The sequence below is a fragment of the Pelmatolapia mariae genome, linkage group LG4 (genome assembly GCF_036321145.2).
Source record: "Pelmatolapia mariae isolate MD_Pm_ZW linkage group LG4, Pm_UMD_F_2, whole genome shotgun sequence".
NCBI lineage: Eukaryota > Metazoa > Chordata > Actinopteri > Cichliformes > Cichlidae > Pelmatolapia > Pelmatolapia mariae.
The window spans coordinates 9,155,185-9,169,034 of NC_086230.1; the positions used below are offsets into that span (position 1 = coordinate 9,155,185).

Consider the following 13,850-nt stretch of genomic DNA (forward strand, 5'->3'; position numbering starts at 1 on the left):
TCAGTTATCATTAGTAAATCTCACACCTTTCTGCTGAAGCGGATCACAGCTGAGGTTTTCTCTCCTCTCACTTTAATGGCTGACTTCCACGGGCCTTGCTCGCTCCTTGGCGTTTGCTTTTCCTGGCAGGGCCAATCCCCGCTGCCCTGCTTCAGGGAGTTATTCAATTATAAATCTTCCACCCTTCTTTTGCTGCCTTTTCTCTCTCTCTTTCACCGGTCTTTGTGTTACCCAGCCAAGCCCAGTAAAACGCACTGCTCCGCTGGTACACCCCTCTCCAGTCTCGTGCCCAAGAATTTATTATGCTCAGGGTGGTGAAGCGGAGTGCGGTGTGTTTTTGGAAAAGGGACCCCCCCTCGAGCCTCAGTGCCAACAGATGACAGTGACATATAGCAGGAAAGCCACCCAGAAGGAGAATGATCTCACACCTCAGCCACGCGCTCACAGGGAGTGGGAGAAAATAAAGAGTAAAAGATCTACAGCTGGGGGTGGGTGAGTCGAGGGGGGTGGCGGGACAATAAAAATCAGAATGAGAAGAGGAAAGGATGGAGAAACACAGAGGTAGAAAAACAAACAGCAAGTGAACGATCCCTTGAAGCACAGACTTATTCAAATACTTTAGGTTACTTGCTAAACTCGGACGCTGTAGTTTAATAACTTCCAAATAAACCAAAGTATGTTAAACCTCTGAGATATTCTCTTCCTACCCTCAGACCTCGGCTTGTCTCCGTCAGCCAAAATCTGGAGGAAATGCACTGCCCCATTAGGCATCTTGAGAAAATCCACAGTTGCGTTCAGGATTATACAGTACATAGATCGTTCTTTTTCTTTTTTTACCACATCTGTTCTCAAAAAAAACTAAAAAATCTGCAAAGCACTCGATCTGTGCTTCACTGGGTGGCACTCGGTCTTGGCCTTGCTCCCTCCTGTGCTGCTCTCAACCTTCCTGGTGCCCTTCTGTTCCCCAGCTGGCGGCCTCATGCCCTTGCCCTGCCCATGCAGCTTGGCATTACCCTCTCCAATGTTTTTTTTTTTTTTTTGGTGTGTGTCTGAAGCAACACGTGCCGGCTTGGCGTCAGCGTGTGCGGTATGCGCTGCAGGTAGAAGTCAGCTTACCACGAGAAACGCTCAGGCCTCAGATCAAAGAGGCAACAGTGTGATGTCACCCACAACAGCCCCCGAACCACTTACTGCACTAAATGAGAGCCATTAGCCGTAAAAACAAAGACTTAAAGACTCAAAAAATCGGTGTCATTTAATCAAAAAAAGGGAGCAGGAAGCACAATTAACATCAGGGCTAAGGTGTGTCAGAGAGGGGTCAGGTTATAACCGTGCAGGCTCATGTTACAGTCGCGCAGTCAGAGTCCCGGTGGTCGGTGTAAACCTAATGAGAGTCAGTAACCCCAACCTGGCTGCAGCCCGCCCGCTCCGTCTGATCTCCGTGGAAGACAAAGTGGTCTGCCTTCCACACCAGGCATCGCCATGAAGAGCAGGGTACGCTAGCCAGTTAATAGTTGGAAACCTCTCTTTCTCCCTCTCCGTCTGCTCTTTTTCTCTATACCGCTCTCCCCCATTACATTTGGTTTTTCCTCCCTTCAATAACGTCTGCAGTGGCACATTACAACTTGGAAATGGATTTTAAAAGGGAGTAGAAAAGGGTGCCAGAATGGGAAAAACATGGATTGGCTCAAGGGAAGCAGATTAAGTGGGCATGCCAAACCTCACGCTTTGTAAGAAACAAGAAAAAGACCCCCTTTTTACATTAATGCCCTGAGTTGAGGACCAACCGCATAGTGGGGGGAAATCAAAAATCCCACCCTCTTCGAAAGGGAGAATGAAAATTCCAGGCGGTGAATTGTCACCTCATATGGATCCTTTCCCTTTCGGTGTCGCCGGAGTGAATAAGGCTGTAAGGTGCCGTAAGGTGCTGTGAGGCTGTCAGTGTCATTGCTGCAGGTCTCTGTGTGCTCAGGGAACTGTAAAGCCAATTCACAGGCCTGCAAACATCCTGTAACAGCAACATAAATCCACTAATTCAGGCCTTTGTGTTTGGTAATGGATGTTGTGCCGTACTATGTAGATGTGATATGATAGGATTGATTGCTCTGAAGATCACTGAGGCTGCTTTCTAGCACCGCCCTGCCACCCAAACTGTCGGCCGACGAGCCGCTCATCCCATGTTGCCTCTGTTGGTGGTCCCTGGTGTAAGCTATATTTTCCCCTCACTTCTCTCTCTCTCCCTCGCTTTTTTATAGCTAACACAAAATTGTTCCTAATTCGCTGCTGCTAGAGGGGGGTAATTTGCGGCTTTTGGCTGAGTGTCGCAAGCCCCAAATTTGAAAAAGCTGCTGAGTTGAAGGCGTTCTGTGAAACGCGGTAGGAGCAACAGTAGGGAGAGGAGACAGAGAGGGCCTAAATTCAATCAGCTAAAAAGGGAAAAACAGCAAAAACATGATAATCCTCAAAAGGCTGAAGGCTGCTATGCAATAATAACTGTAGGGTTATGTAAGCTGTAGCCACCAATAATTATGGCTCTTTTAATGAAATGACGACTTTAATGTCTCCTCTTTTATTCCAAGTTAATGCGATTTCCTTTTTGTCTGTAAAAATGCTCATATTTTTTTTTGTCATACTATCTTGGCTAAAAAACTGTAGCTCGTACTTCACTTGTGTTTATTTTGTCTTGTCTCAAATTCCTTTTGATTAAAAACAGCTACAGCTGATTCTCTGCTGCAAAAATGCTATCTATGAAAGCAGAAATGGTTGCTTCTTACTAATGGTAATTTAATGATGAGCCGTATTCTGGTTTAGCAGTTACCTCTGTATGATGGTCAGCAGGAACCAGTTCAGTTTGGAGCACCTCAAGGATCTGTGATCAGGCCACTTTTATTTTCTCAGTAACAACAATTTTCTTCATTGTAATCCAAGCTCTCTGCAGCTGTGGCTTGTCTTACCAAGATGTACTTAATTAACTCAAAATCATTTTTAATATTTGGCAGTCTTAGGTTATTAAACTCTGACGAGCTTCCTCCAAGTTGACTTCTCTTCAGTCAGCCGAAGACAAGCCAACATAAATTGTTTCCTGTTATAATTAGACATTTAAATAGTTATTTGACTCAATAATTGTCTTTCTTTTATAAAATTTTTGCATGTTTGCTAGTGTGTTTGTTAACATTTTTGTTCTTGGGTAAATGAAATGCACCATTCTCATTTGTCCAAGCTAAAGCTTTCACCAGCAGCTAGCTAACTTAGCTTAAGGTAACAACTGAAAACAGTAAACTAAATTCCCAGTTTGTGTTTTAAATGTTTTTACATTCACTCAAGGAACACTATATGTAATATTTGGTGAGCTGACTTTTGTTACTATTGGATAAAGCAAACATATTTCTTTCCCCCTGTTTATAATTGCTTTGCTAAGCTAATGTTGACATCTATTGTTTGTAAAAGCAACAGGGACTGTGATGATTTATTTGATTTGATTCCATCAGCACAGTACCAACACTTTTGGAATCCAGTTATTGCAAAGCACTGACATTTGTAACCAGTTAAGTAATTAAGTGAATTAAGTGGCCGGCTTCATCAATATTTCATTTGGATCAATGGAACTTTTCAATATCAGAAGATGCTATAGTCGCATTTCTGCAAATAAGTAGCGTTAGCAGAGTAGCTTTGATAATTAAAAAAAAAAATAGAAGTTATGATTTGAAAAAAATTGTTTTGGTAAAGGTATTGATAAGCTAACAAAGATGTTGAGACAGCTAGCTAAAAATAATAACATAAAATAGCTTTTATCTCCAAGTAGTTCAATTTTAAAGCTGAAAGCAGATAAATGATGAAAAAGCTAAAAGTAGTAGATATGGCTGAAAAAGATGCAAGTATTAAAATAAACAGCTGGGGGAAAAATATCCAGATTTGTCTAAACTGCTTAACAACTCTAAAAGAATAAATAAATAAAAAAAATTTTTTATTCTGACCTACTGTCTACATGACGCTGGAAGGTCATGCAAACAGGAAGTACGAGTTTGGTTGGCCGCTAGCTGCGTTGATCACAGTGTCTGGATCTCTTTTTACACCCAGTGCTCTACTTTCCCAGAGCGAAGGGGGCTGAGAGCTCCTCCGTGGCCTCGTCGGCACAAGGGCCCTGAGAGGTGCTCATTCATTTTGATTAACAGGGCCTTCCTCGCTCTCATCCCGTCCTCGGTGGTTCGTGCTCTCCTTGGGGGAAAAAGCCCACATGGATGTTTTTCTTTTTTTATCCCACATGGTTTTTCACTTCCACAACAGCACGTCATTACCCGCGTGTTTAAACACTTAAGAACAGTTTAAAAAGGAGGGAGAGGAGGTGGCGGTAGAGGAGGAGGAGTGAAAAAACACTCACGAGCAATGAACAGTTCTACATTAACTCTGTATCACTCAAGGGAGCTGTAAAGGCTGCCCTGTAAGCGAAATGAAGTCAATAAATAAATGTGGCTGTTGTCAGATGTCTGGAACCGCTTGAGAGGGTTTCAGCAACAGGGCAGCCCACCATGTTGAAATGAAGGGTGATAAGTTTGGGCGGCCCCGCGGAATTAAACGCTACAACTTGCTGAGTGCCATTGACTAATGAGGGCGGGTTTGCCGCATGATAAATTCAAAAACAAGAGGAATGTTTGATCTGCAAGAAACCACAGTTTGTTGAAAGTCACAATGCCTGCTCAGCTCCGGGTGGGAAGAGAACACCATCACAAGACAGAGGAGGTTTATTATTTTATGCAGATCCCACATGAGCAGCCTCTGATAATGAAACTACTCCCCCAGAGGCCTGCTTTCACTACAGTCAATCAAAGCACATGTGACAACAAACAGAAGAAAGAGACAGGAACTGTCAGTGGACCGCTTCAGTTCATGACTTCATTGGATTCAAATATCTGTCAAAACGCCAACTTGCTGTGATGCGACTGCAACTCTTACTTGGCAGGCCGGCCGCATAAGAGAAAATATAAAAGATGTGGAAAAGCAGTAGCAGCTGGACGAGTGTTTTGCCAAGTTAAAGCAATTGATCGGCGAGGGTCCAAAGAAGAACGGGGTGGGTGAGTGGGTGGGAGCACGGTTCAGAGGAAGCTGCAGGTGTGGGGAAGAGAAAACACAATCACATCTCAAGTCAAACAAATCCGTCTCCGCTGATGGAGATGGATCGAGGGTCAGCATTCCAATCCTTGCTGGAGATCCCCACCGCGTAGCCCCGGGTCCTCGCTCTCACTGCTGCTGCTGCTGCTGCTGCCGCCACTGGGCCAAACATCTGGACGGACGGGGAGAAAGGAAGTAACAAAGAGGAGTGGAGGGGAGAACGTTTTCCAGAGATGAGTGAAAAAGGTGGGATGAACTGAGGTCAGGAGGAGAGGTGAAAGGTGTTAGAGGAACAGGCTTGTTTATCTTGGGTACTCCCCATGGAGGAGGGAGCCCACAAAAGTGAGCTCGTGTCGGTGGGGGAAAGTTCACACCCTTCTTGTGGCTGCCTTTTATTTCTCTTCATCTTCATCTGGTTCGCTTTGTCTCTTTGGAGCATTTTTCTATCATCGTCTGGGCAGCTGAAGGTCAGAGGCTGCGGTAAATGGGGGTAACATTGTGTTTAATCCTTCAGCCAACACTTCAGCCTCTTCTATCAGTCATCCTTCACAGTGCAGAAGCCTCAAACTGCCTGCTAAAAACTTTGCTCTCTTATTTTTTTCTTCTTCGTGTATTCCCCAGGAGTCCTATAAAAGCCTGTGCAGCTCTTGTTTTCTCTGCAAGTCGAAGGATGAACTAGAGCTCATAAAGAGAAAACTCAGAGGGCACACTGAGGTCCTGGGCTCTGTAAAAGGCGGGGGCAGCAGCTCTGGTGCTGGTATAGTGGCAGTGGAGAGAAATGTAGAGTTATATAGACACACACACACTCCACACCTTGGGAGCATTTGATCCCCATGAACACTGCACGGCCCGGAGAGGACACGCTCTGTAAATTTTCCTCCCTCCTGCATGCTGTGTTCTCTGTAACAGCAGCCTGAGCTTGTAAAAATAAAAAATAAAAACCACACACATGACAGGTGCCAAAGTCAGGAATGTAAAAAAAAAAGTGAATGATGAAATATTATCATGGTGCTTGCTTGTTATTTTTCTTTATTTTTTCTTGGTGTCGTGTACTTTGAGAGAAAGTGTGTGCCAAAGTGTTAGCGTGTGTATTCCACGTGTATGCAGTGCTGAGATTTGTTACTTGTGACAGTTCTGGATAGAAAAATATATTTTTTATTTAGTATTATTAGCAAGAAATGGTTAAAGTATCAACCTTATGATGAATTTTTATAAGTGATAGGCACACTGTCCTATTGGATTATGAGTACTAATGCAGTATTTGGCATAATAATTGGTATGTTACTGTTTTATTTACTGCCGAGCTCATTTACCTATCCCGTTTTTCGTTCAACTCGTTTATTAATTGTTCACATTTACACCAAAATCCAGTAATATTAGCTGTTTCAGTAGTTTATCTGTTACTTTTAGCCATTGCCTTTTTATGTGCTAATGTCAGCTATTTAGCTATTGCTAATAGCTAACAGTTTTAACTTAGCTTAGCTGAACACTTTCAGCAGTTCCCCTGTTTACTTGTTGTCAGTCTCTTAAGTTTTATATTCTGAAGTTTTATTAATTTCATGCTTTTGCAATATATAACATTTTCTCTCATCCTCTCTTAATTTTTAGCTAGCTATTACCGTTTATCCATTAGGCTACTCTTAGCTAACAGCGTATTCCTTGATGACTTGCTGACCTGTTTTCTTGTGTTCTGCTGATCATATAAATCAGCATTATGCATACGTTTTAAACTATATAGTCCAAAAAATATTTATAATATTTTTGTGGGACTGACAGATTGTTCAGAATAAGTTTTACTAAACCTCTCAATCATACGCTGTTGTGGACAACAAGTAGCCTAGCATAAAGCCACATTTCCACTGTCCAAAGCCCCCAAGCAAATATGTGAACAAATATATTAACCAAAATGTGCTTGTATACCTGAGATTTCTTCTTCTAAATGTGCTTAGTTACATTCTGCTGCAGCTTGCATGTGTGTGTTTTTACTGCTGATGGCACAGTGGAGGATTTATTTGAACAGATGTGAACTCTCAGTACCAGAGTGACCTCAGGTCCTACTTGGCTACACTGCAGCTGATCTCTCTGCCCTGGAATAATAACACTCAGTTTAACAGACTGACCTGTGGAGGAAAAAGCTCGCAAACACACTGTCTAATAAGTCGAGGAATAAGTCTACATTTCCTCTCACAAGGTAACTGAATCTCTCTGTAACCTTATCAGAGCGTGCCTTGCTGCAATGTGGAGTGCATATGTCAGGGTACGTCCTTGTCTTCTGTGAAATATCTCAGTTACAGTAACCAGACAGTACAGTAAAACCAGAAGTTATATTCCTTTCAAAGTCAGATATATGGCTCGGGATTTATACGCTCATTGACTGAAAATGGAGGGTTTTATACCAAATGCACTGCACATTAACAGCGTTGAGCATGAGTTAGAGGAGTCCAGAGGTTGCCGACAAGAGCCATAAAGGAAGTGAATTTATGTCTCAGAGTGATACAGGCGGGAGGTCAGAGGCAGAGTTAAGTGTGTAGGGTCGACAAGGATGAAGAGACAGCAATGTTTGGATAGAGGACAGGGGAGAGTGATTCTAATTTATACTCCACTAATTGGAAACAGCAGAGTCCTGCACCTGAATCGCATTCTCGGCCCTGTGGCCAGCGCTAGGCCTGGGGGACGTGGGAGGGCGATGAGGGCTTTGGGGGGGTGGAGGGATGGACTGGAGGTTAGGGTCAGTGTCAAAGGCAGCATTGTTGTTTCTATCCCTGCAGCCAGGACAGAGGTTTTGTGGTGTGTGCGTGCATGTGTGCGGATTTGGAAACGCAAGATGCGCGTGTCTGAGCAGAATTAGTGTGTGTATGTTTGAAATGTTCTGGGGGTCATGTTGTTGTGACAGTCTTGAAAACACACCACACACACACACACTAACGAGGCCGGAGCCAGAGTGAGGACCACCCTGGTGCAACAGAGCGAGAGGAAGGAGGGGGAAAAATCAGCTTAATGTGTCATGGTTTCAATCTGACACGATCTAACATATGACATGGCTGGACTTCAGCAGTCTTAGCTTCCTAGTTAAATAAATATGACAGCCTCCTGAGGTAATTACCGTGCTGTGACCAAGTTGAGTCATAGCATCCGTTAATTATGAGATGGGCCGTGTGAATACAATCCCTTTTTTTGTTAAATCCATGCTGCGAGTTAGTTTCTGATGTCTGTAATATTTCAGTGAGTGATGGTGTATTCAGATGTTGGCTGTGACTGGGGTCTGGCATTGTGCTTAAAAGTGAAGTAATCTTGGAATTTAGATTGAAAAAACACTGACGTTGCTCGATGGGCTTCATATCGGCACGATCTGTTTGCACTGCTAAGCCACAAGTCAAATCCAGGCCCAGGCCAGAGATTCCCACCCAAGGGCACTGGCGCTGTCCCACAAGAAGGTAGTTAAGTGAGGTCCATGAACTGTATATGAAAGATGACGCCACCTGTGTGTTTGTGGACTGGAGATGAGCAGTTTGTCTGTCACTATCTTATTTTATTTCATTTTTTTTCAGGGGGTGGATCTGCCTGAGAAAAAGTAAAGAAACAATCCCTCATACTGAAGTGAGCTGTCAATCAAAAAGTAGCCAAAACTTAAAGAATCCTCTGTTTTATTATTTATTTTACTCTGAATGGAACCATAATTTATAAAATGAAATTCATCTCATAGTCACTGAAACTTGTAATTATTGCTTAAGACTACAAATTAATTTAGAAGGGCCATAAATAAGGTGAAAAGTTGCTTAATTTTCTAATAGTTTTCTATACAATCTGCCACCAGAGGAGTCGCCCCCTACTGACCACTAGCAACAATGCAGGTTTAAGAGACTTCCACATTAGCTTCACTTTCATCTGTGTTTTCTACACATTCTGAGTATCTCAACTAATTTGGAAAAAATACAAGGATATAATAGATATTTATTAAAATATTTAGAGAGTCGATACATTTGAAACATTTACTACATTTGAATTGCATGAAAATTTGACTGAATTTGGCTTGTAGTGTAAAAACATTTTGAAAGCCCAAAAATAGCAGAAGAGCTCTATATAAATGCCAGTCTATTTAACAATATATATAACAGAGTGAAATGGGGCAAAATAAATTTGTCTAAATGAGCCCATTAGAGTAAGGTAGCTTGCGGTCGGAAAGGAGCACTCAGGTTTTTCTGATGGAAAAAAAAGGGAGTAACACGGGCTCTGAACTAGAGATTTATGCCTGTTTTTCTAATACTGCTGTGTGTCTTTGTGCGTGCGTGCTTTTGTGAAAGCAACTCATCAATTCAGTGCTAAGTGACGAGCTGTCAGCTTTCACACAAAGACAGACAAAGACCCCCTTAATACGAACGATGCACAGTGCAGATAAACACACATAAACCCCGAAAACCAAATTTCTTGAAAAAAGGGGGGAAGAAATGGCGGCTGGATTTAGACATATGGGGAACATATTGGTGGCGGAGATCTGATCACACGAGTTTCCTCTGAGGAGAAGAGAATACAACAGGATTTAGATGTGGCGGGGGCTGTTTTGTTTCCCTTTAAGTGTGTGTCAGTCGTCTGCCCTCCTTGAGGATGTGAGAGAAAACGTTTCTCTCTGCTTCATCGCTCCTCTTGATCGACAACTTGATAGCCTGCGCACATGACTGAGTGTGCGCAGGCCAGAAAGACACACGCGCACTCGTCCCACTGTAGTGGTTTGCAGAGAGACAGTTGTCCTATGATACTGCTTTTTTTTGTTCTTTCCACCTAGCATGTATTCTGTTGACTGAGCTCTGAGCGCACATCAAAGCCACCACAATCTGTCTGTTTCTCTCACGATTTGCCCCCCCACCACACCACGTCGATCTATGACTGAGCACAAACCATGCACAAACTAAAACACATTTATATATGTGTATGTTACGGGAGGGACTCTGCATTTTCTTTGATCACTGTTCATCTGACATCGAATTCGTTCCTTTGTAGCGTTCAGAAACACGATCGATTTATTATTTGACGTTGAAATCCTTGATTTTAAAATAGCCGCTCATATTCTTTCCCTTTGACAGATCATGTTACTTTTTTGTGTTGAAAAGACACAGAACCAAAGTTAGTGCGTGCGGGGTATCCCCAGTTTTTTCCTCGCTGTCTTATCATTTCCACATTGATTCCACTGCCCTCTCTGGGCTGAAGTAAAGCCACTGCAGCTGCACATCTTAATCTTACTTTTCCCTTCATCCTGCCTGTCATGTTTACTCCCTGTTTCTCTCCCTCCTCTCTTCTGCAGGATGCATGGTTTCAAAGGGACCACAGAACAAATCAGAGGCCCATCCCTGCGCACCAATGGCCTGTCTCTCATTTCAGATGGAGATTGAAGGGCACGTCTGCTCCCGGGGCGCCCACCGCCCTGAGGGCCTCTGCGTCTCCCCTGCGTGAGAGCTGGACCGCTACGCGCACCAAAAAACCCGTCGACCCCCGCAATCGGCTGTCTGGTGAGCTCAGTCGCTGGAAAAGCCCTAAAAAGCCTCGCCTACATCCCTTGTTAGCTCAAGGCCGTGTGTGAGTGGAGTGTGTTTTGGGTTTGGCGTCACTTTGAAAAGATATGACAATAAACGGGCCCTTGAGCAGGAGTTATTATGTGTTTGGCTGAGAAGCGGGAGCTCGTGTTGCCTCGACGGAAGCTGGATCTTTCCCAGCGTTGTTTTGAGGTGCTTTGGGTTTGTTAGTCATAGCTTACTGTAAAGTGCCTCCTGAGACGCTCCTATTTAGAGATTGTTTTGTGCGCCTCGACTCTGAAGTGGTATCACGGGCCAGCTCCCCTGGCTTTTTCCTGGCGGAGGATGTGTCAGGCTTGTATGCATCTGCAAAAAAAAACAACAAAAAAACAACAAAAAAAACCAACCGAGGCCACAGAAGATCAAATCCAGGTTTGGACGGCGCATTGTATCAATGCGAGCTGTGGCTCCAATCTCCCAGAGTATCTGTCTCCAGCTCTGGTCTTTCTAGGCCTCCATTAAGCTCCTCTAGCTTTCATATGACACGCCGATACCCATCATAAGCTGCATGACAGCATATGGACCTGAGTGACATTTGATGTATGTGGCAGGAGCGAGTGCAGCTCCTCTTTGCGTCTCCCATTCATGTGGTGGAGGCAGGATTAAGACTTGATCCAATAGAGCAGAAGTGGAGGAGAACGAGCCGGGGTCAGATCTGCCTTGAATTAAGTCAGTGTTGCAGCAGGAATAATACAGTCACCTCCCCCAGAACCCAATAATACTACTGAAGGATAATGTGTGTGTGTGTGAGTGTGCTTGGCCTGTGCCGAGGCTGTGACCAAACCACAGGCTGGTGTCCTTTACAGAGAATAGGGGTCTCTGTTGACGGTTCAAACACAGCCCGCGGCCCCAGCTTCAAAAAGGCCCCCAATCATCGCACCCACTTACAGCCAACGGCGCATGTCACTTAATGTGGACCACACTATCCATCAATTATGGTGACGCTCAGGGGCCATCTAACACCCGCACCGCAGCTCCGCGTAGTGAGTTGTCTTCTTCTCTGACTGAAGCCCCCCTCCAACCCCTCCTGCAATCCTCAAAGCCCATCTGCTGCAGGAGGTGCAGCGTGAGGCCGCTAACTCCTCAGAGCTGTCACACCAGCAGAGCTCAGGCTTTTCTGCTTCTTTCATCCCGCGATGTTTCGCTCCCTAAAGCTCATCCTCCTGCAAACGTGGCCTCCTGCAGTGCGCTTTAATAGCTCACTTCACCCCTTTTCTCATTCTGATTGTCATCCTTTTTGCACCATTCCCGTCATGCCATAGATTCCCTTTGAAGCGTCCCAACAGTAGGCTTATCCGCACGCCTGTAAGACACACGAGCCCGTGACCTTACCCTCCTACTAGCTGTTTATCTGTCCCTTGGCAAGCGAACCGAGTCAAACTGGAACTCATTTATCGTCATCTGATTCTGACATGTTGCCACGGGGTATTAGTTAAGCCCCAGTGCCTTTTTGGCATCCAAGTGTCGGAACGTATGTTAAGGTTGTACAAGTGAAAATAAATGACTCAAATGTGGCGACCATATTGGGAAGTTCTCTTTTAACAGACGGATGACGGCGGGGCGTACAAACCTGAACCAGACCGCACATCCGAGTCTCAGCCCTTTTCCTCTTCTCCAGTCGCTGTCCGCACAGGACATCTTCCTCTGTCACATCTGGAGGGGGGTGTGGGCGAAGAGGCTCGGGTCAGGCCGGAGGGGACGAGGGGTGGCTCTCGTTCCGGCCGATTCGCCGAGCTGTCCTCCCGCTTGAGTCAGCTGCTCGTACACATGCAGAAGCTTCAGCATGCATTCATGCGTGTGTGTGTGTCCATCAGAGCCCTAACCTCAGCAGCTGTGTGTGATTTTGTATTCATGTCATCTGGGGGGCTTCTTTCTTGTTGTAGTTTTTTTTTTTTCCTTTCCTTCTTCTTCTTCTTCTTCCTGTCTGTCCTGACACCTTGTTCTGTGCGCTGGAGGCCCTTTATGGTCAGATCATGGATGGGAGCTGCTTCGTGTCAGCTGCACTGCCTCTATTTCTGAGTTTCCACTTCATCTGGGAAATAGTGCACAGATGCTTTTCTATTTTCAGCAGTGTTTCAAATTTAGGAGAAAGGATATCCATGCTCTTTTTTTAATAGCTCATCTTTGTCTTCCATGTTATTTCTGCCATTTTAATTTCTTCTTTTTTGGTTTTCAAAGCAGTTCTTTTGGTATGAAGTGTTACTAATTGGCATTCATGAAGGTTCTCTCATATTTAAGTGCACAGCCTTAATTCATGCATTTCAAAAAATAATTGGTGGGAAAAATTATCCCATAGCTATTGGATATAAAATTTCAACTAGTTTAAAAAATGTTTATAAGACATATTTGAGATTTTCAGTAATGCCTATATTCATGTACTGCAGTTAGTAGAGCAGTCTGTAATAGCAGAGAGAGCCATGGTACTCAGAGAGTTTAAAAAACTTTGAGAAATCCTTTTTAAACCTTATTTTTGAGAGACAATGATCAACCACTTTAGGCACTTTTGATAGCTGAATGATCACATGAAATGTTTTAAGTCTGCTCTGACCGTTTAAATTTGAATTAATTTAGGTAATACTCCAAAATAGCTCCCCAAATATGTGCCCACAGGCAGGGCCGAGTGGGAAGACTTTGATAATAGATTACATAGCTGATGAGTATAGTGTCAGACGGCTCACTGTAACTACCTACAAAATAATAAGTTTGTAAGAGTTAGTAAAAAGTAATAAATCACTGCTTAAATGGTTTAAATACAAATGTGACTAAATGATTTTTAAAAAGAAGCATCTGGAAAATATGTAAAATGTTAGAAGTCAGTCAAAAAACACATCTGGTGAATTTTAAAGCTAACATAAGAAAAATAAAAAGTCTGGACCCACTGTTTAAAATTTTACATTTCATATTTAAACACTTTAAAATAAATTTCTAACACTGCAGTAATTACATTTTAAAATGTAGAAATAATTAAATGAAGCATCACATAACTCTTCTTCTTCTTCTTTGTTTAATGATTATTTCCTATCATAGTCTGGACCCGCTGTCGAATACTCCCCGCTGGACACACACAGACACAGACGCGCAGTCGGACGGGGCGAGCACTGCTTGGTAAACAATCGCAGCCACACATGCTCACGCTAGGAAGGAACATGAAAACAGCACTAATGGGAAAAAGATGAGAGG

At 43.7% G+C, this 13,850-nt stretch overlaps 1 long non-coding RNA gene across 1 annotated transcript in view; it reads left to right on the forward strand.

The window, feature by feature from the left end:
- LOC134625936 (uncharacterized) overlaps positions 1-10,601 on the forward strand; it is a 57,255-nt gene extending 46,654 nt beyond the window's left edge. The window contains exon 3 of the long non-coding RNA XR_010093784.1: positions 10,403-10,601. This is a non-coding gene — a long non-coding RNA (uncharacterized LOC134625936). The remainder of the gene's footprint in view (positions 1-10,402) is intronic.
- Positions 10,602-13,850: the final 3,249 nt, after the last annotated feature.